The sequence below is a fragment of the Colius striatus genome, chromosome 8, assembly GCF_028858725.1.
Source record: "Colius striatus isolate bColStr4 chromosome 8, bColStr4.1.hap1, whole genome shotgun sequence".
Lineage (NCBI taxonomy): Eukaryota > Metazoa > Chordata > Aves > Coliiformes > Coliidae > Colius > Colius striatus.
In genome coordinates, this window is record NC_084766.1 from 20,479,006 (window position 1) to 20,502,438 (window position 23,433).

Consider the following 23,433-nt stretch of genomic DNA (forward strand, 5'->3'; position numbering starts at 1 on the left):
TTCCCACCAGCACCATCACCCCCTCCAGGTTCCAGGAAAATAGCTGAAATTCCTCAGCAGGACAGGCCTAAACCAGGCACGAATATGCAATCCTACAAATAAACAAACTCCATCTAACACTGTTTGGCCTTTTAATATTTCAGTCACCACAGGAAACTTCTGGTCAAGGGAACAGACAATATTTCAGAGGGGGAAAGCAGCCTGTTGGTCACAAGTTTAACAGACAAAGCCCCCCCAGGAAGTATACAGGAGGGAAAGAGGCTGTGCATATCCATTCCTTGTCACTGCTATTCCTTCTCTGTTAAACTCTCACAGAGATAAAATACCACCAAGGGCCGGGTCTAGATGTCTGAGCATTCAGTTTGAGCTGCCATTCCGATCTTTTGCTGACCACATTTAAGGGTACAAACTGCCCCATTCTGAGAGACAGAAGATTGAAGAGGAGAAACAAATACAGATGCACATTTCAATTTTGGGTCAGATAGCTTAGTTTTCTCCCAAGGCACCTGGTCCACTTAGGAAAAGATACCTAACAAGAAGCATTTTAATTCTGTTTACATTATGTGGTCAGGGTTTTCTGGTTTTCCTTCATTGCTTTATTTGGCTCTAAAGCTTCTGAACTACGGCTATGAACAATGTTTCTCACCCGTTCTTGTGGATCTATCTCATATCACAGAGCCATGTAGACCAAAGAAATAGCATTACCTCCTGTCAGCTGAGATCAGGTACAAAGTAAAACCTTTACCATTAATTTCCTGGGGTGGGATGCAATGCCTTCTCTACAGATTGTGCAGCCCAGACCTCTAGTTCAGGTGTCAACCCTTCTGCGGCCTCATCTCATTAATTCACTGAAGAAGGTTTTCTCCACTCTGCATCCATGACTTACCATGTCCTGGGCACTGACAGTCACCGACCCCAGTGGCAGTAAAGTCTTTTTTTTGAGGAAGCCCTTTGGTGAGTTCCCCACCTCAGGCGCCTCCTGTACTCACAAGCAAGAAAATGGCCTAGAAAGTGCATTTGCCACTCAGGGAACAAGGAATATCTTTGGTCTAGGGGCCTGCTGTCTTGCCCAGACTGGGTCCATTGCTGTTCACCCAGCCTGCTGGCCGCTGCCCTACCAGAGATGGGATCAGGGCAGTGTCCCAGTGGAAGGGGACAGGCTTCCCTTTCCCCCAGTGAGCCCCTTGGGCAGGAGGCACGCTGGAGCAGGGCAGTGCCCATCGCAGCAGTGCGGCACTAACATCTGCAACTGAGCAGGGGGCTGAGCGCTGCAGCCTGTGGCGAGGGGCCAAGCCCTGCCTTCAGGCCCACGGGCAGAGGCACATCTGGGATCCATTTCTTGTGCTAACAAGGATTCTCTGCATGAAGTCTTTTAACTTCCGATTCCTGTGCTTGAAGATGAGTCCTAGGATCTCCTGTACAGAGAAGAGGAAACTTCAGTAATGCTTGCAAAATCCTTCAGAAAACAACCTGGGGATGGGCAAGGATGCTTTCACCAATAAGCTGTGCATTAACCTAGAGCCTGAGGAGTCAGGTTTGCTTCCAATCGCAGAGTGGAGTAGCCAGAGGAAAGTAGCTGTGTTAGAAGTTTCTACTTTGCCCACCCGGACTGCAATGGGATCAGCTTAGGACTGAAATAAGCTTTGGGGAGTCATTGAACTCTGACCTAAGCTAGAATAATAGGATGTGTTTATGTCTGACAATGGGGGAGCTTTGCAGAAACCTCCAGTGAGCTCCATATGCAACACTGTTTTTATGGTCCTCTAAGAAGGGAATTTCAAGGGATCATATATGCCTTAAGTGTAAATTATGACATGCATTAAGGACCACCCGCATCAAATGGATGGTTGCTCCAGCCCAGGGTTTTCATGGTGAATTGAAAACAAATTCCACAGCCCCTCTGGTTTGTGCTTCCATAGAATAATATATTTTCAGGTCAGCAGAGCTGTCTGCTTCTCACACAATAGGTCCTTTCTCCCTTTCCCCCATACCTGTCAATTGCTCTCTGCCTCTGCTGTAATTTATGTTTTACTTCTGAACTGTAGGACTAAACTCTGGAAACATGAGGGTACAACAGCTAGGAAAAGTGTGTTCCCAGCCATAGTTAGTGCAGGATTACCACTCCAGAAATCCAAATGGGCACCAAGGAAGCCTTACAGATGCACTGTGTTATTGCACAACCTGCATTCAAGGGGGCAATGCCTCTACCAAAGAGTCTATTTTTGCAGTTTATTTTTAATATTTTGTGTTGCCTATTTGTAAGGAAAAAAATTGGAAGCATTTAAAGGTCAAAAACTTGTGAAAACTGATCCACAGCTTAAAGAACAGATGTAAATAGACACATGGATCAAGGCAGTATGTGCATACATGTAAGCTACATCTAGGCTCTACCACATGTCTCAAATAGGGAGCTTGTAACTGCCTACAGAGACTCCAGATAACTTGAAAGGAATAGATTTAGGACCAAAACCATATCTACTTTACCTTTTGATTTGTGTTACTAGGTTTTAGAAGAAACAATCATATTGTGAGGGTGAGGGAGCCCTGGCACAGGCTGCCCAGGGAGGTTGTGGAGTCTCCTTCCTTGGAGGTCTTCAAAGACTGGCCTGGACTCTTTCCTGTGTGACCTGATCTAGGTGGACCTGCTTTAACAGGGGTGTTGGACTAGATGATCTCTAAAGGTCCCTTCCAACCCTACCATTCTGTGATTCTATGATTCCCCTATTAAACTAAAGGTTTTCATTGTGAGCTAAGAATTAACTATTTTGCTTGGCAGGTCATAAACTGCCTACCTTCCTCCAAACTACTCTCCTTATCTTCAGTGGCTCTTCTTAAAGGTTCTCAGTAGATCTGCCTCATGCTTTCATCACACCCAGGTGAATTTTAAAGTAGAATCTTTAGCAGGTACAGCATGCTGTGATTTTGCAGTTCTCTATCTCCAGTGATATTGCTTAACTTTTTCCATCTTCTCTAGAATAAAGAACTACAGATTATTATTTTTTGCAGTGACTATGTTTGAAGTATTTTGCTTTTAAGAATTAACTATTGCTATTATTTTCAGAATGGGAAGTTCTTTGTCAGGTGTTGACAAATAATATTCTGCTGTACACTCTTTATAAGAGACTGCAGGCAGTCCTTCCATAGGTTGCTTCATTTGTGTCTTTCTACATCTTCCTTCATTATGTGCAAGCAAAGCAGAGCTATTGCACACACTGTTTTCTTGTTTAATAAACCCAGGTAGGTATCAGTATCTATTGCTCTGCCTCAAACAGCTTTTCCCAATGTGGTGTCTTTCACTACTCCTTCCCCAACAAGATGTTTAATTTAATGTAGGGGCCAGTCAGTAGTTCTTAGCTCTAAGAGTAGTCTTGAAGTTGCTCTAGTGTGTTACACTTTACACCTTGAGCTTTCTGTGGCAATGAAAAAGTCCTGTCCTTTTCCCATATGCAAACCCAGAACAGATCTTCAAATTGCTGGGCCTTCTCCCATGCTTATCTGGAGAATGGTTTAATGAAATGAGAGAACTGCTTTATCATGACTGTTAGGCAGGCAGTACACATCTCTGAAGATGGGCTATAATGCACATTTTTCATGCCTTGTTTCAGACAGTAAATAGCAATGGAAAATGCCAGGGAATTTCCTGCTCTTGTGGGAATTCCTGCTAGTCTAGATCCAGAGCAGTGGAGTCACTGAGCTCCCTACCGAGACTGCGCTTTTACATCTCAGAGCCTCTGTGGCTGGAGATAACAGAGTGGAGAGAAATCCAGGATTTGGTATTGCCAGGAATGAGCTGGGGACTGAGAATTAGCCCTGAGGAAGAAGTGGCCCAAACCCATCGTAATTTAGAAATGCCTCAAGATGCAACTTCTCCCTCAGCTTCTCCAGAACACAGGCTCTGGGATCTTACTGTTAGCAATCTGGCTGAGTTGGTTACTCTGAGGAAACAGCATCAGGGACATCTAACACTACCTGGTTGTGCTCCTGGTCCCACCAATCAGCTCACCTGTAAGTATTTTGCTCTTAGTGACTTTTTGAAAACAATACAGAGCACTAAATAAACTAGTACCTAACTTGGAATTTGGCAGAACTGTCTCTTAAACCCAATGCAGAAAACTTCATCTTCACCTCTCCCTTATTTGTTGGTTCTGCTGTTTCCCATCAGTGGTTTGCCCTTACTCTCCATCAAGGTCCCTCTTCCCACCTCCTTTTTTCCATGCATATAATTCACTTAACATCAGATGTGCCATTTTATGCTGTATATGTTTTCAAGACTTCTGCAGTATAAACACATCTTGACAGTAGATTCTATTTACTGCCAATTCATTTACAATCTGACCCTGGAATAAGCACTTTGATTTTCTTTCAAATTAAAATGGTTTGGGTTTTATATTGCAGATACTTTGTGTTCACTGCTTTCGAACTGCCAGCCATCTGTCTATTATTAACATCAGACCCTGACAATGAGAATATTCTGCTCATTAAATCATTGTTGAGCAAAGTGTTTAGGTTTTATCACTACAAAAAAAAGAAAGGCTTTTCATGTCGTGAATGGTTCTCAGGAGATACGTGCTACCATTTAAAGCCAAAACTAATAGGGTCCTCAGAAATCACCCTGTTTCATGTTTCCAGCTTCAAAACCAGAGGAATGCAGGCCTGGAAAGGACTTGCTGGATCATCAAGTCCACTTCTTACAGCACCACACAGTACAATCACTAGAGGCTTGACTCATATTTAGTTTCTTCAGAAAGTTTGGCAGCAGATGATTACAGTCATATAAGCCCCCAAAGTTCCTGATACCAGCTTATACTCAAAAGGATTTGCAGATGCTCCATACAATTGGACACTAGGGTCACTAATTTAAATGTCTAAATACACCTCTAAACTTTGAAAATAGTAGTTTAGCTAGTGCTAAACACCAGACCAATCTCAGATCTGATATGGAGAGGTCTCACTCACAAAACCGCCATTTACATTCTCTCTCATCTTGTGACTTCAGATAAAGGTGCCACTGTCATGGTTTAGGCCTGTACCACTGACTTCAGAAACCCTGAAGGGCAGGGAGGGCTTGATTACTGCTTATGGTCCAGGACAAAACAGACCAGGCTACTTGGCTTGGGGAAGAAAACAGAAAATAATTTAATCCAACACCAACTAAAGCATAACCATAAAACCCCAAAACATAACCAAATAACCAAAACAACACAACACAGAGTGGTACAATGATGAAGAGTACAATCAGCCCTTTAAGACCACCTTCTCCCCACCCCTCCTTTCTTCCCGGGCTTAGAGCCCTGATCCTGGTGTCTTTATCTCCTTCCTGCTGAATAGCTCAGGGGGGCAGAGAATGGGGGCTTCAATCAGTCTGTTCTCCATTGCTCCTGTCCTGTGTCTTGCCTCAAGGCAGACGGCTCCTCACTGGTCCTCTCTGCTCTAGCTCTGGGTCCCTCACAGGCTGGGCAGCCTGGCATGGGCTGCTCCAATGCGCATTCATCCTGGGGGCTGCAGATCCTCCCCGCCTCCTGTGTGTGTCTCTGCAGCGCACAGGCTCTCCAGCACGGCCTGTGCCATGGCCACCTCCTCACACAGTCTCTTGCCTGTCCAGGCTCACTCATCCGAAGCTGCTGGTGGCTCTCAGTCCTGCCATTGCCCTCCATGAGTTGCAGGGGAACAGCTGCGTTGTCACCATGGGTTGCAGACGGGTCTCTGGTCCAGTGCTCCTTCTTCCTTTCTCCTTCTCTGACTGTGGGGCCCATATGATCTCCACCATCTTGTAACACCCTTACACCGCCTCCCAAGCACTTCAAATTCCCATCCTTAAATAGTGATCACAGAGGTGCCAGATTGGCCCAGCTGGGATAGAGGTGGGTCTGAACCCAGGAGCTGGGGGAGAGTCTAAGAACTCTTTACTGAGCTTGTACTACAACCCCCTCCCCCTGTTACCAAGAAAAAATGTCTCCTTGCAAAACCACGACAGCCATGTTTGGGCTTCTTGGCGAGACAATGAATCCAGCGGCATTTGCCCTGCAGTAAAACTTTCAGGGGCACCCAATCTCTCTTCCAAAGAGGGGGCACCTCTCCAGACATAGCATGGTGCTTGCAATATAAACTCTTCAGGAGTGTTTTGTGGTCATTGAAACTGAAGAAGAATCTTATAAGATTTAAGAAAAATCATATAAGCACATTTACTGCTTGAGCTGGGGACCAGGCAGTAGACCTCTGCACAGTGAATTCAAACACCTGTGTGCATACTGCAAACCAAGAATGGTAAATAAAGACAATGTTCATTTCTGTGAATGCTCTCACCTCAACTCATCAAAATCAACACATTTATTTCACATGCCTGGCCCCACCAGACAATCAACCCACCTGTAAAGGCTTTGCTCTTAGTGCCTTTATCATAACAGTACAGAGCACTCAATATAACAATTACTATAACAAGGGTCAGCTCAAGAGAAGAGAAAAAATAAAAAAGGCAAAAAGAGTTGATATCATCCTATTTCTGAGAATGCATCTTTTGATACAAGGATGGTAAATAGGGTGAAGAAAAAAGTCAACACTGCAGACTAAATGCAGTGCTGGTTTTTCATCCAGTTGCTGTTCAGAGGAACAAGCCTACTTCCAAGTTATTAATAGCAGCAGAGTTTAATAATAAAAAAAAGACATCTGGAAGAAATCAGATGAGGGGAGCAAAACCACATGTGCATAGGGAACCCAGGCATGTCCCAAGCTCACTCACATATTTTGGTACAGAAAAGCCAGAGTATTTCATTGAGAAGAGAGGAGGAAGCCAGCCAGAAAGCACTTGAAACCTGGAGCTCTGCTACTTTTAAACTAAACATTGGTAGGTTTCTGCTTATCTCTTTACCCCTGCAAAGACAGCTTTTGCTGTATATCCAAATGTTAATGGAACAAGCCCGCAGGGAAGGCAGCCAAGCCAAGTATCCCTGCCCAGAATGAGCTTTTCTCCTTGATTGCTCCCTTTTTCAATTTGTCCAATGTTTCCCAGCCTGTCTCTTTCTCTGTGTTATGCACAGAGATCATCCTGACATCCTCCTAATTCATCTTGACTTGTACAACAGGCTCTCCCAGCCCTAGGTGCCTCCAAATACATGTGGTTTGTAGCAATTGTGCAGTGCATATAGCAATTGCTTCTCACATACAAATCCCAGCATGGATATTCCTTACCAAAGGCAGGCAGCTGCCTGCATTGATCTGCCCTTGAAGGAGGAGGATAAGCCAAGATGGAGTAGCTCAGTCACAAGCTTTCTCAGCTGTGCATGAGCCAAAACATTCTTGGACACAGGAGTGACAAAGGTAGCACCATCCTGCTCTGTCTTCCCTCCACTTGTCAATCAAGTCCAGCAGATGACCAAACACCAAAGCTGCTTAAGAAGGCAAGACCACTCCAGGTAGCCAGCCAAGTACACTGCACAGAGTCACTTGAGGGAGTGCCTTGTAAGCACCTACACAGGGATAGAATTGAGGGCAGCTGTGAGCAGCAAGGTAGCCAGGGGAGGTATTCACAGCTCTGCCCTCTGGCAGAAAACACTGAAGAAAATGTCTGGAAAGAAGTTTGGTTTTCTGTTTAATAGATCTTCGTTCTAACAGGAGCCCTACTTTCATGTATTAGGGGACAAAAGTAGTTCTGCTCAACTTCTGTTGAGTGGGTAGTTCCTGCAGAGACAGGCGGTGGGCTGAGTTGCTTGTCACAGCCCAGCTGAGGTGGCTGTACCATCCTCAGGCTGACAAGTGTGAACACATACAGAGGAGGAGCTGGAGCGCTCATCATTTCTGTTGAAGGCTGACACAGAGCACAAAAAAGTCAAGATTCATTGGACTAGAAAGAAGGAACTGATGTTATGGAGATGAAGACCCTCTGGCAGAAGTCTATTCGTGCTCCAGACACTGTTAGAACTTTTTAATGTAAAGATAACTTGTACCAAATCTAGTAACTGATACCCAGCTGCCAAATTAAAAGGTATTCCAAGGCTCCATAATTGCCCTACCAAATGTAAGCATCAGATTTATCCATGGTGTCTCACAAACAAAACCTCTGGGAACCAAGGTAGAACATCTCATTCAACTTCCTTCTCTCCTCGGCTCTCATTGCAGGGATAAAGGAATTCTCTCTAGGACCCATAGACTGAACAGGAAACTTGCAGATTTGGATCCAAGGGAGGGAAAATTATCTAAGAATGGTCCAAGTGTGGTGATGAGGGAAAGCTTCATGGTGGGAAGGATCCTAGGAATAGGGAAATATGTTTGAACTCCATCCATCCTTTCTCCTACCACCTCTCAGGCTCTCTAGAGCGGTGCCATACAGAAGGGAGCTCCTCTGCAAGGATAACAACCATCTGACCTTCACTCAACCCGTATCACTGTGGCCTTTAACGTATTCAGATAAGTGTGTAAGAGAAAAAAATCTTTATCACTACAGAAATCCTCTGACATTACTTGGCTTGGCTGGGGTGAAGCAGAGAGCACACATCAGCGTTTCTGGGGAAAGGCCAGGTGGGACCATGGAGTGAGCCAGTGCAGGCAGGCAGGAACTGGTGCAATCAGCTCTGCATCCCACTGAGCTGAGCAGAGGAATTGCCTTTGCTCCCCCAGAGCCTCATCCCACAAGTCTATATCCTACTCTGTGGTGAGTAGAATGCGTGATTTTCTTGGGGCAGTGCAGAAATTGCATCAGCTCAGTAGAAAATCTGGGGCTGCTGTAATGATTTAGGGGTCCTGTTGCAGGCTGGAAACCCTGTGTGCCAGGTGCTGCAGAGAGGTAGCAGCAGATAGTGTCCCTTCCTCTGCAGAGAGAAGCAAGATTATGTGGCAGTACAACAGAGCAGACTGTTGTGCAAACAGAGATCTAGGAAACCACCTCTGCCCTAAACCAGCTGGAGATTCACCATGGCTCCACGCTGCTCTGGGAATCAACCTGACCAGCTAGTCACATCATTCTCAGCAGCCATTCACCCCCAGCCATGGCATGGATGCCAGCAAGCTGGGCTTGTAGGCTTTGCAAACCCAAAATACAGATCCACAGCAAAGAGTAATGGGTCCACAGACAGTAAAGTCATCAGGGATTGTCCTGTTCCTTCCACTACACTGATTTTGCAGTCAGATGGCTTTCTCCAGAAACTCCTATGTCTAGGCAGATAAAATCTAGGTGGGAGGGTGAAGCTTTTAGAAAAGACATCCTTTCTCAGAAGTGCTGGAGAGCTGACAGTGTTCCCTATATGGCCCAATCCAGCAGTTCATCACCACACCATGGGAAAGCTGCAGGCTGGCTCCAGTGCAGACATGTGAGTGAAAATAAGGATTTATGGTGCAGCAGACAGGAGGTGATTACAGTTTGTCTCAATAGTTACCTGGGGACTAACGACCTTACCGACATGAAATGGTGAGTCTATTAAAAGCTGATTTACTGAAAATACTCAAGCAGTCCTCTGACAGCTGGACAGACTGGGACGTTGCTGGAATTGCTGGTCGGAGCAGTATCCATCAGCACGCTGCCAGGGAAATATGCTCCGGGAATGAAGTCTGACACACATCATGCTTTCAGAGCCTGCTGGAGTAACTTTGCTTATAATGAGCTATTTGTAAGGATGAGAACAAGGAAATCTCTTTTCCTTCACTTGATAACATGAAGTACCTTCCCCACTATTATGGTGAACTCCATTATCACCTACTAAATAAATGCACAGCCTAGGAAGAAGCATTGTTAGTATGGAAGCAAGAGAGAATAAGAAGAGGAGGAAATGATACTAGGAGGCTTCACACAGAGAAATCGGTGACACATGGGAGGTTGAGTTTCAGGGAACTGGATTTTTCCTGGGGCAAATACGCCCTATGAAGTTTCAGTAACAGAAACAAAAGCCACTAAGTTGCAGCTCTAGATGGAGTTCTTATCACAGACCGCTGTTCCCAAATCTTTTCTCTGATGGCTGAGGGAATGCCTTTGCAGTAACTTCTTCTTAAATAAGGAATAAGTCTTCTCCCTAAATAGAAATAACATGAAAACTAATCTTATTTTAGGCCTGAATAGCCAATACATCTCTACTACAAATGGGACTAGAAAATGAAGGATAACACTTTGAGGGAATAGCATTAAGGTATGATCACTCATTCATCTTTTTACAAGATATGTCTAGTGTACAACTGCAACACATAGCTAAAAAAAAGCCAATGTTATTAATAATTCAGAAATGAAAGGACAACACAACCAGAAGCTGCTTAAATTGTCACATACAAGTGAATGGGGAAAAAAATATATGTACCTTTCCTCTCCCATTATAACAGCTCTGTCTTAACTTTCTGAATATGTCAAAAGAACTCGCTTAAAAATTCTGCAAATGATCACAAATTGAAACAGGCTGCCACTACTTGGAAAGGCAGGACCAGAATAAAAAACAGCCTTGATAATTGGAGAGATGGTCCTAATGAACATGCATCTGGGTATGTTCAAGTGTGGAAATAGAGAAAGAATGATTAGCTATGCACTGACTGAACAGGAATGGCACAACATAAACTGATCAAGTCATAAACTCAATGAGTTGTCACTGTGATGCCATTATAAACCAGACAAATTTATTCCTAAGATGTATTATCACAAATGTGATGTGTATATAACAAAAGACCAATAATTTCACTCCTCTGGAATATCATATTCATTTTGGGGCATTACAGTTACAGAGAGATGTAGAAAACTGGAAAAAGTCCAAAGGACAGTAATAAGAGTGATCGAGCTATAGAAAATACGGCCCAGGAAGCATAGATGGAGGAAGTAGATTTGTTTAGTCTACAAAAGAGAAGACTAAGGAGAGATGTAACAGCAATCTTCTCACATTTAAAAGGTCAGGAAGATGATGATCAATTGCTCTTCAAGTTCACTAAGAGAAGAAAAAAAATCCATTTTACTCAAGGCAACCTAGATTTAAGGGGGATATTAAGAAAGCTTTCTGACTATCAGCGTAGTTAAACATTGCAACAAGTTACCTAGGGAGGGTTTTTAATAAGAAGTCAGGCAAACAACCATAAGCATTGTCTAGAAATAATCCTCCTGTCTAAGTGCAGAGTGATGAATGTGATCTCTGCAGGCCTATTCCAGCACTACAAGACCATAATGAATCTATGATGTTTTCACATTAACATTAGCTCCAGGAAAAGATCAACACCTCTGGCTTCTTCAGCTTTAGAGAGGCTAAATTGATCTTAACAAGGGACAAAACTCCATCCTTGTGTTACTTGCACCATCCTTTGCTGCTCAGTGCAAATCAAATTTGTATGTATTTAGCAGTTCTCATCTCTTAAACACGTAACATACATGGAAATGAACGTGAATGCACACTTTCCTCTGTGCCCATAAGATACCAGAATTTCACCCTGAATGTCAGCCTTCTGAGAACTATTGGACTCCCAATGACACACACCGAGTGAAAAATATTTGTGGAACTTTACATTTACATTTCTGCAACTTGTTTCTTATTTGCATAATAAAGAATTTTGCTAGAATTTCTTTGTACAAAAATGTACTTCTGGATTCTTCTCTGTAAGAATGAGCTGACAGGAATTTGAGTGTCCTCAAATGTTGGGACAGCCCCCAGTCCTGGCACACTCAGGCCCATTAGCCAACACCAGATACCCAGGTTTCTTGCCCAGCCCTGGAGATACTCCAAAGCACCCTACAAAGTTTGTCAGTCTCCACTGCGCTCCTGGAATCTGCCTTATATATATTTACTCTGTCACCACAAAAAGCTGCATTCTTTGGGGAAGAAAAACATAGCAAATAAATTCACCGATGAACATTAATTGACAGGTGTTACCAACAGTAGAAGAGACACAGAAAACACAACTGGATTTAAAACATACACTGAGTATATTAGAACAAGCAAAGAGTCAGACTGGGGAATAGGCAAGCAAATTAATTTAGGGAAAGTAACCTGAAACAAAGATCTGCTCTGGGAGAGAAGGAGCTGGAAGAAAGGAGTGCTGGCAAAGGCTTAGGACTGGCAGCAAGCTGCAACTTATATCTGAGCTCAGAGATGGCAGGAGCTTCAAGGTGCTGTAAACCTGAGAAAACACTGCATATGCTGTAGAGAAAAATCACAACATTTATACTACATACCAGGTCCAATAGTTTGATTCCCTCTCTTGAGGAATTTCTCCCTGTGCAGCCATTTGGGTATTTGTCTCAGGCAGTCATGTAGCAGAAGATACAGGGTACATCCAGAAGATACATGCCTCCAACCTGGTATGTCTGGTACCACTGCTAAACACATCCTCACTCCCAGCATTATTGAGGTAGAAATACCAGGTACATTTACTGCATCTCTCAGATACCAGAGAGGCTCAGGCCCTTGTAAGAAATAATAGGGTGGGGCAGAGTACCTCCCTGCTGCAGCTGAAGAAAACCTGTCTGACTTCACCTTTTCTAAACCCCTGACCAAAGGCCTTTCAATCTCAGTGCTGTCTGGGCTCTGTTCAGAATCCAGACTTGGTATATTGAAAACACCATAATCAACCATATTAACAAGGAATTGGGAAGCTGTCTTGAAAGAAACAAAAATCATCCTTTCTGGTTCCATAACGCTCCTTCACTGCACATTCAAGTTTACAAGTGAGATCAAAATGCTGCTTAAAGGAACAAAGGAAGAGACAGCAAGACGATTGCAGGGAGCCAACTTGATTTGCAATTGCACTCGGACCGAGAAATTAACATTATCATAAAATTGAAACCAGATTAGGGGCTAAGTGTGGATTTTAATTGTAATAGCAGCCTAATGCTGCTCACAGAAAACATGAGTCTGGAGGAGTTCTGATAGGGTTTGTTGTGATGATGGATGTTGTCCCTAGATATTTGTGCTGTAGTATTAAGCTGCTCACCAAAGGCATAGAAAGCCTGACAGCCAACATTCATAAAATTCCTCTCTGTGCTTCAACAATACATCACCCTTCAGCCATCACAGCTGCACGACCTTGTGCCTCCAGGAGGGAAAGGCACATAGACAAGCCATTCACAGCCATAGGAGTGCCCCATTTCCAGGCTACTTCCATGCTGCAGACAGACATCAGCTCGTGTTTCTTGTAGTTCAAGGATGCGGGTCAGAGTCAGGGCTGGTTTACCAAAAAAGTTCAGTGGGGGTTATCGAGAACATGTGCTTCAAAGCTGCAGGTATTTAAAGAACTGTCTCAAAAGCTTGGGGTTAGACAATGCCTGTAGCAGGACATTTTTAGATGGAAGGTGGAATTTCTCTGCTTGCCACAGAGGCTCTGTGATAACAGAGAATTTGGCGGGGACCTATCTAGCCTCCTTATGAGCAGTGTTAATAAATTCACTCCGTAGGCCATCTATATTTCCCTACATCTTCCTTTGCTACACGCAGTTTTCCCTCTCCTCCAACCTAGGCAGTTACTGTTCAGCTTGCAGATTTAGTCAAATACATAGGTTACAAAAGGCAGAATATAAGATGCCTGAGCCTCTACAGTACTACAGGCATCCCACACATTAATATTTGTCTGCCCCAACACACTTGTAGACCCCTGGTGTATGGTCGAAGCCCATCCCTTCCCAGCCCAAACCTTGATGCAGACCATGCAATCTGTTTCCATTCACAGCCAAGGCTTGCTGAGCTGCCAAATCAGCCACTTCCTTGCCAGGTCCACACATTCTCATCCCAAAGGAAAGCTGAATCCGTAGATTACAATTCCCACAAAACACAATCCCTGTATCATATTCATGTTAGGGGCTACTTCAAAAAACAATGCCTGAGAGAAGGCAGCCCCTGCTGTAGGCTGTCTACAGGGCTGGTCTGCAAATGATATGACCCATGGGAACCTTCGGGCTCTCCTTAGCTCCCAGCAGCTCACCCCAGCTACCATGAGGACCTCATGTGGAAAACATGGCAGAGCCTGTGGGCCACTGCTCTGCCAGCACAACCTCTTGATTTAAAGGTGGGGCCTGACAGCAGGCTTCCACAGACAGGCCACATCAGAACATACTTTAATGCCTGGAGAAATAACACTACTGTGGCCTGCACAGTTTGTCACATCCAAGCTTGGAACAACTGCTCATCTTCTCCACAGCCTGCAGCAGCACTGAGCTGTGAGGAGGGATTACTGCATGGAGCAGGATGCTTAACGCAATTAACTGATATGCCCAAGAGTATACAAACAACTAGTGACACACTCAGAGGAAATCTCAGAAATTCTGAATTGTCAGATTTCTCAGTCTAAAGAACCTGGGTGCCTAACTCCTTTGGGCAGCTCCAGAAACACAGGTTTCATCTGCAAGAGGGGCACTTGCAATGGAGAAGGGGAAAAGACTGATGTCTTCCAGGCAGCTCTGAACATCAGTTCTGCATTCAGTTCCTGACAGTTTGTTTTTCCTTCTCCTGTATGTACTCAAGCACTCTTTAATTTAGCTTGAGTGACGATTCCTGTCTCAGAGGTGCTTGGTGAGCAGCCAGTAGTAACCTGGTAATAAAACACCTTTACATTGCTGATAAGAGAGCATAAGGGAATTGTGCTGTGAAGCACCCACCCAGGAGAAGGAATGCAGGTAGCCTGCGATGGATCAAGCTCAGCTTCTTCATTCCTCTCTCCCTCCCTCCCCTAAAATGGCCTGAGCAACAAAGAAGCAAAATCCTCCCTTGCTAGTCCTATTCATTTGACAGATGGTTTTTGCAGTTTTGGCTAGAGCAACACACAGTCATGATCGATGCATGCAACATTGCCTAGCTACCATCTTTCCTCAGTCAGATGGGAAACTAATCACCATGGGGTTGCCCCTCTACCCAGGCTCTGGGTCTGAACTGCCCTCACAACGAGAAGCTGGGCTCTGGGGCTCTGTTTCTAATGCATCTGCACCTCACATGCCCTATGCATTGCTCAAAGGTGACCACTGCCCAGTCCTCAGCTGCGGCAGCCACCCAAGGTGCAGGCAAGGCCCTCGGGGGTGTTTTCAGCCTTTGCTGTAGTCACGGCCAAATTTGTTGGTCTCTGTTTAGCAATGCTCTAACAAGCAGTAAGGATGGACATACACCTTACCCTTTTTTCATTGCAAAACACTGTGGGAGAGCTGCTCTGGACCTGTTGAGGCAGTAGTCATGGTCCTTGTCAGTATGACCCAAGAGGCACCATATGATCTGCAGATGCCTTTACTTACTGCTAAGCCAACACAAAGCACCATGTGCAGTCAAGTCCTCCCCATGGACTCCATCTGATATTTTCTTGCACTGTCATCACGCAGGTTTACATGGAGAGTAAAGCAAGTCTTGGATAATCTTCAGCAAAGGACTTTTACAAGTGGGTAGAGAGGGTTCTGAGCATGGGCTCCTTGAAAATGCGATGGAGGTATTTACTGTGTGTTCAGATCCTCTGCTCTGTACAACCTCCAGATCTCATCTGCCTTTGTAGTGATGTCAGGTAGAAAAAAAAATAAATAAAAAAGACCAGGGCACTTTCACTGCTTTATCTTCACCATGTTTCTTATAAGAGGCTTAAAACTGCCTGCTTGGGGTTTGAAAACAGTTTGAACTGACAACCTCTGGCTCCACAAGCTGTGGACCTGGATCATGGGACCTACCAGGAATTCAGGGCTTTGGTAGTATTCACACAGGCTGTATTTCAGTGTAAATTATTTCCTTCTGAAAATATTCTTTTTTTAGGGCTTTATTGGGTCAGAAAATGTGGCCCTTGGGAGGTGGAGACTGCTTCAGGTTTGCTGCTTGAGCTCAAATATAAAGCTTACCTATTCCCCCAAAACAATTGGTACCCAGCTGGGAGTGCTGCAGAGAGGATGCACTCCCTTTACCCAGGAGCTGAATAGAATTTCTCTTCATTCAGCACAATGGAAAAGAAAAATAGTATCGTGCATTAGGGACTTACATGCTGTTGTGCAGACAGTTGCTTGGCATCAGAGCAAAGCTAAGGAACCCTACCAGCACTCATTCACAACTGGCCTGCAAGCAGGAGGGTCAGGTTCATTACATGAGGGATTCTACTCAAGTGCAGGCTCCAATCCAGTGTGGAGATGTCAAGAAAGAGTGAAGGCAACATAATCAGATCTGAGTGTAAAAGTTACACTCCGTTAGAGGAGGGAGCTCATAATATCCCGCAATGAGTGAAGTGAGACTGTAGCTGAAGTAAGAAGGAAATCAGGGGTGGAGGATTTTCTGGCTTTTGAGGTTTTATGAACCTTGCAAACCATTTTATGGGTTCACAAAGCTAGCTGAGTCTGTGAACCATTTTTTTGGTAACTTAAATCCTTTTCTTTCCAGGGCCATCCAGGTTAACAATAAAAATAACATCAAGCAATGAATTAAAGCTGAATCTGCTCTGCAAAGAGTAGAACATGTCACCAGACTCAGCTGAACTGTAGAAAACACATGCACTACCTTTACACACTGCATTATATGTTGGCTGCTCATGATGTCTGTGATTTGTTCCTAGTCCATCCTTATTTTCTGTGACTTTCACTCTTTTAGGTGCTTTTTTTTTTACTCCAGTTATCTAAGGAGACAAAGGTTATGAAATTGATCCATTTGTACATGTATGAGATTCTTTCCATCACTCCTATCCAATGTTTTTACTGTGGCAATTAATTTCATCCAATTTTACCAGAAAATCTCAGTTCTCAAAGGTAATTTTGTTCCAATATGTTTTGAGAAAATAAGTGCTTGAAGAGAGGGGCAAGACCTTGTTAATGTTTCGAGCAAGGGGCAAAACTTCAGGGAGCTGAACTCATTAGGCATTACAAACTTACCTCCCACCAAAACAAAAAAAAACCAGGAGGGTAGAGGGCTCAGGAGAAACACATCAGGCTGCAGGAAAAGCTTGCAACTACCAGGAGACTGAAATCCTTAGCAAACTCTGCCATTAGCTCATGGAGCTCTCTGGGTTTCTGCTTTTCTGAATGTCTCTGTAAAGCAGTATGTAACCTATAACATCTGAGAACAAATCAAACTGACAATCCAAGCAGCAGTGAAACCAGATCAGTCTGTTTGTTATTCCATGGCTAGTCATGAGAGAAACATGGAGCTTGTTTCACAAATTGAAACATCCCAAATTATCAGCAGACCCGTGACCATTCTGCTCTCTTGTTTTTTATTGGTAGTTGCTGAAGCCAAACAGGACCAGACCAAGTCTCTTACTTCATCTCTGCTTGGCTGGAAACATCGCTGTGGTCTGATTATAGTCCTAGAAATATCAGACTTGGCTTTGCATGGGAGGATGCTGGATCTGGAGGCAATGTTTTTTGAGTTTATCCCAACACTTGTGGGATGAACTCCCTTTGGAGTCCACTGCTTGCTCTGGGCTCTAAAAGACAGGCATATGTGAAAGGAGCAGTGGTGTGACTGTGTTTGGGGAGTTAGCCCTGGATAATATTGTTTTCACGTCCAAATTTCCACATAATCCCTGAAATTTCAATGGTAAGTTTAGGAAGGAGGATAAGAAAGTAAAAGAGGTAAATATTTTTAAAGGGGCTGAGGAGCGTGGTTTCCTTCTTGCCAACATACCCATCCTGCACAATCTGCCAGATATTCCAGGGGTACGAGTGAGCGTTCCTCCTTCAATTCCTAAAAAGCAGCTTTGCTTGATGACAAATACAGCAGCTGGGCTGTGGCACAAAGTGGTGTATGTTACACAGCTTCTCTTGAAAGATCATCCTGAGTTTCTCATCCCTTAAACTCTTTTATTCCTGGCAAATACTCTTCCGTGGTCATACACCAATACTACTGCCAGATAAGTACTTCCATGACCAAAAAAACAGGTGCCTAAATGTGTCTCTAGTGAAAGTAACTTCAGAGGTTTTCTACCACACCTTTTCCTGCTCTGGAGTCCAGCTTCTGTCCCACTGGATTAGGGACTGCCTCCCATGTGTAGTTGCTTGGGAGAATAGAATTACTTTGGTAAATGCACAGAGGTGCCATATATAGGCCCTGCCCTCTTATATACTGCTGTAAAGGGCTGCATGCAGCCAGTCGCTGAGGCTTCATAACCAGCTGTCTGACCAGCTTGTAAATCCGGACTTGGTTGTTGATGCAGCTACCACTGTTGGAGGTGCTTGCCCAAGGCCATGGTTCTCTGCAAGGTCCTGCCTGGAGAAGGGCCCTGCCTGTGTTAAATTTGCAGCCTAAACAGAAACATTCAGGAGAGGAAACGGGAGTCCATGTCTGTCTTTGGCCCTGAACCAACTCCCTGGCACATGGCTAGCTGAAAAATTCAGCAGCTCAGGAAAGACTGTGTTGCAATGTCAAAGCTGCTTTGTCTCATGGGAGTTAAGAATTAAGCCCTCTCCTTTCAAGAGTTTCTGTTTGCAGTATTTTACAGATTGAAAAAATGCTACACTTACTGTTGAGGCTTTTGTTTGTTTCTTTCACAAAGCGTGAGCCTAATTTTGAGTGTCTCTGGCTGTAAATGGTCCCTCCAACCATCATCAGCGGGTGTGGGGACAGAGCTGCTCCATCCTGATTCTCTCAGTCATCTTTGTGCCACCCCAGGTACTATGGGCTGTGGTGTGTTGTGGCCATGTGGCTTTTGCCTTTGGACAGAGGTTGAATCTAGCCCTGAAAACCATATCAGAGAAAACGGCCTGGTTTTCAGTGTGAGTTAACTTCTGAGTGAGCCTCTCTGACCACAGGGAATTTGAACACTCCTGTCTCAGCCCTCCACATTGACAGCCCTGCTAGCCTCCAGTGCTGCAAAGGAAGCCTGTAAGCTAATGCTATGGGGTGACAGACAGTAAAGAGGCTGTCTTAGCAGCGAAAAAGTCCAACCATGGCAGAGAATATCAAATGAAAAAGAATGACAAAGGAGAATAAAATACCTCCTGGGTACTGACAGTAAAAATGAACCAGTGACCCTCCACCCTTGAGCCTAGGCAGGATTGCAAACTTCTCCTAACTACAAAACTAAAATCAAGCCCATATTATTTTAATTAAATCAAGAAAAATATACACTGAAGCAGGCACCAGCAAAAAAAAAAAGCTTAATCTTAAAGCTACCAGCAATGGAAAACCGACTCTTAGAGCAGCAGCTGTGCAGTGCTGCTGAGTCTGTAACCAGACCATCATTTCACCGGCCTGCCCTTGGGCAACCACAGCTGTCTGGGGCAAGCACTGCTTGCTTGGGGCTGTGGCTGGGGGAGTCCGCTCTGTGGCACCATGCATAGAGCAGGTACTCACTGAGGGCAGCCAGAGGCAAGGGCACAGAGCCTTGACTTTCCTAGACAGCAAAAGGCTACTAGGACCTTCTTGGAAAAATCTTTACATACGAGCTATATCGATGGTGTTTAGAACATAATGGAAGTACTAAATAAATCAACTACTTTGCAGTAAGCACTTCCTAATTAGTCTTGTTGAACAGAAGCTTAGTTTTAATTGGAACTTACTTGCTGTATTAGTCATTTACTGAACATACATCTTGTATTAATAGTGGTGTTTCTTCTCCCACAAAGAACATTCAGTATTTCTCAAAAGACAAACAAATGCTTCTAAAGTCTCCTGAGGAAAATCCAGAATCCTTCATGCATAGCAACTCCAATGATGTCTGCAAGAAATCCTGAGCTGTTTGAAACATGGTACTAATCACAGTCACTGCCAGCAGTCACAGACCTTTATCCAAATAGGGAATTTTAACTCACCAAAACAAACGAGTTACTTATGGAAAAGGAACCTCCCATTTTGCAACCACCACATCCAAACAGGCAGACAGACTCTCTCTGTAAATCAATATGGATAAGTGGCTGCAATTTTCCAAAGCTGCCTTTAAAACATGGGCTTTATTTTCAGCTCAGCCAGAAATGACCTTGTGTGACTTTGGTTCTAGTTTCTCCTCCACAGAGTCTGCAAATTATTATTCTGTAATAGGCAGAAGGACCTCACTCATATTACCATGCTATGACCAACGTGCTATTTCTTGGAAAGAACGAGGCTGCCAGAGTCCAGGGCTAGAGTCTGAGAGTACTCAGTGAGTTACATTCATTACATAGCAAGAACAACTGAGAAAAAATAAACACTTTTCAAGCCTGTGACCAACTGAAGCTGTAAATTTCAAACACTCATTATAGAGTCCTAGCTTAGTAAAACAACATATGATGTGTTACATATCAGAGAGTAACCTTTAAAGAAGGACTTGTGCTCTGGGGAAAGTTTTAACAGAGAACAGAATGAAGTTTACGTACTTTTTTTCATGTTGTTCTTATAATTAACCAAACTGCCACAGAAAATCATCCTAAAGCTCTGGATTCAATCCAGTCTTCTTTAATGCGTGTCCCATCATCCTCTCCACTGCTGAAGTATCCATACCATAATAATTAAATAATTAGAGCCAGTGACCAACATTTCAACACTTTTCCAGCCCCTCTGTTTACAAATTTCCTCTGGGCACATTGTGGGGATTTTTCCCTCTTTTCATTTAATAGAGCCAAACATATTTTTTCTCAAGGGACAAGAATCAGGTGATTCCCAAGTTGTTCTTAACATGTCTACCCAGTGTAAAGTAATTTACTGCTCAGGCTTTGCGCCTTGTCATTTGTGACACATGGCATAATTCCTGATGGTGACTACATGACCTTACTTGACTTTAAAATGTTACCTTTGTTTCAAAGTCAAGTAGTAAAACAAAATCTGTTTCTTGGCTAAATACACATTGGCCACAGGCTTAAAAATTACTCCCTATCAATGTAAATCTTCCCATGTGCAAGAACTTGCAAAGCAAGAAAAAAGGAAAGCTGCACAAAGGGACCAGATGGTAACTTAGCTTCTGACTCAACAAAATGTTTGCAAACAGGTTTCAGCTTTACTTCTCTGCACAATTGTAAAAGGCAGCCACGAGAGGCCCTGGAGTTATATTTTTGTTCAAGATATTTGAGTGTTCAGACCTGGAACTTGTCTTGGTCCATTATGAAGATCGACATAAAGTGAACCTGCATGTTGGAGGGAGGCTGAGGACAACGCTTTGTCTCAGAAAGTTTAGCTCTGCGTGTTGGGGATGTTCACTGAAGGTCACAGTTCATGTCCAAAGTGATCTCTGACATCACTTCCATTACAAGAGCAGCTGGACTGGAAACATTCAGAGAAAAAGATTGCATACATTTTCTTTTCAGTTTTCTTCCACTCTCTCCATTGGTTTTCTAGGATTCAATCAGTGAGAAAATCTGTCTGGGTGAGGAAATATGTAAACACAGGTGTTAAGCCATGCAAATATCTGGAAAATGCCTGCTCCATATGAGAAGAAAGAGTTAATGATGGAAAGACACAATCAGTGATTGCATCATTTACAGCAACAGAAGAATTGACAGTTCTTTGCCATCTTGATATATACAATCTTAAAAGAAGTCTACTACAGTAGCAAGATATTTATATCAACAGTATGCTTAAGATGGATGAATAGTATCTTAAAATAACAGAGGTTGGGTTATAAAGCAGTCACTGCTCAGCATACTCACTTAGGTACAACAGACGGCCGTGTCTCCAGCTCTAGCTGTAGTGTGTAATTGTGGAACCACAGGACTGGAAAGGTTCACCTTGATCATGAGTCAGGTTGTTGCCTTCCTATACACTGCCAGGGCTATTTATTTTTAATATATTGAGTAGTTTGAAAGAGCAGCTAACAGCTACACTCTCATTCTTAGTTTTGGTTTTGATTCATGTTGACAGTTGTAGATGCACAGTCTGTTCTTCAGGTATTCACATGGAAGTGACTGAGACGTGCCAAATTTACCAGCAGCTTCTCATTAGTGGCTCCTCCTTGATTATGACATCTGGTGAGGCTGATGACAATAACAGAAGAAAAAATGTGAAGTTCAGATGTTTGGAAATGACTTAAGTTGAAGCCATTTTGCACAGTATGATGTTGAAATGTTAGGAATGATTGAGGCCAGATTTATAGCTCAAGCAGTCTTGCATCTGTATTTAATTTGTGAGCAACCAATACAAAAAACACCTTTGAAAAAATCTTAATTATTTCCCAACTGACCAAGACCTCTGAATATTCTGTCAGCAATATAAAGTAGACCATGAAATGTCGTTCTTGTTGAAAGGAATTTTCAGAGTACAGTTATGCGGCTAGTCCTGTAAAGCTGCACTAGTCAGGGCTGTCAGTATCTCACTCCTGGCTCTACAGACTGATCTTCAACTGCTAGTTAGTAGAAGACACTGCTATAATGTTCCTGGAGATGATAAGACAACCATTCACAAAGCAATAAAGAAAGGATACATAAAATTTGGAAGCAGCTCATTTCTGCCCTTCTTCAATAACTAGAGGTCATTCTGCAGACTGACCTGGGATGAAGTGCTTGCTTCCCCAATACTATCCACAGCTCAGCATGACATGAAAACACGCAGACACAGGGAAGAGCTGAGAATTTGGTAGCTAGACTGTTACTAAATTAACTACTTGTCAGAGTTATGTAAAACTCATTTGCAGTGATGCTTTCTGAGTGTTGGATAGTTGATGAACATGTCTGATCAGTTTATGGCACACAGTGAATACAAACTGAGATGAAACTGTGTGTACTGCTATCCAAATGTTCTTACATAGCACAGAGCAGAAAGCTCAATACAAATGTCATTCTTAATTCAAAACCTACTTGGGTTCTATGTAGCACACTTGATTAACACTGCCACATACAATCAACAATGGTTAAAGAACTCAGGTAGATAAAATGAGTAAAACCATCATATCAAGACAGCCAGTGTAATGCACATATGCATGTATTGTTTTTTCAATTAAAATTAAGCTCCTAATTAAGAGCCTAATCACTTTGAGTCCTCAGCCACAAGATGTGAAGATGCACTTAAATTTCTCCCATGTCCTTAGAAGGACAAAGATAATAGCTCTTTCCTGAGGATGCAGCTCTCCTGCTTGAACAGCATGTAAGGCAAGGTGATAAGACAAGAGTCTCTTCAAGATATAGTAGATAAGTCTGTGGATAGAGACATTTCTAAAGCAGTTGAGGAATCACTGCCAGCAATAAAGGGAGGTTTTTATGATTTTTGCATGCATTTGAAGACCGTGGTTGGGTCATAAACCAAGATGCTCTGATTAACTTAAAAATCCCTGTTTGCCAGTATTATGACCTCTGAGCTAGGAATCATCTTTGTTACCTGCCTGCCAGACACTCCTACAGCCTGGTGGGAAAACTTTATGAGTTTTGGTGGAAAATTTATGACAGGATTTTCTGTTGGGTTGCTGTACTCCCAGAACTATTCTCCTCCCCACCCACAAGGTCCAACATTGGATTTGCAAGAAGCAATCAGAAAAGAGGAGCTAATCCAGCAGCCTCCCCTTCTCACTGTCCCTTTCCTCTCCTATAAGAACAAGGCTGAGCACACTGGCTGCAGTGATAGACCTTCAACAGAATAGGGGAGTTCTCTGAACAGATGCCTATAACTTTTCGAGTAAATGGGTTGCTGTCTGGTAAAGTATGAAGTG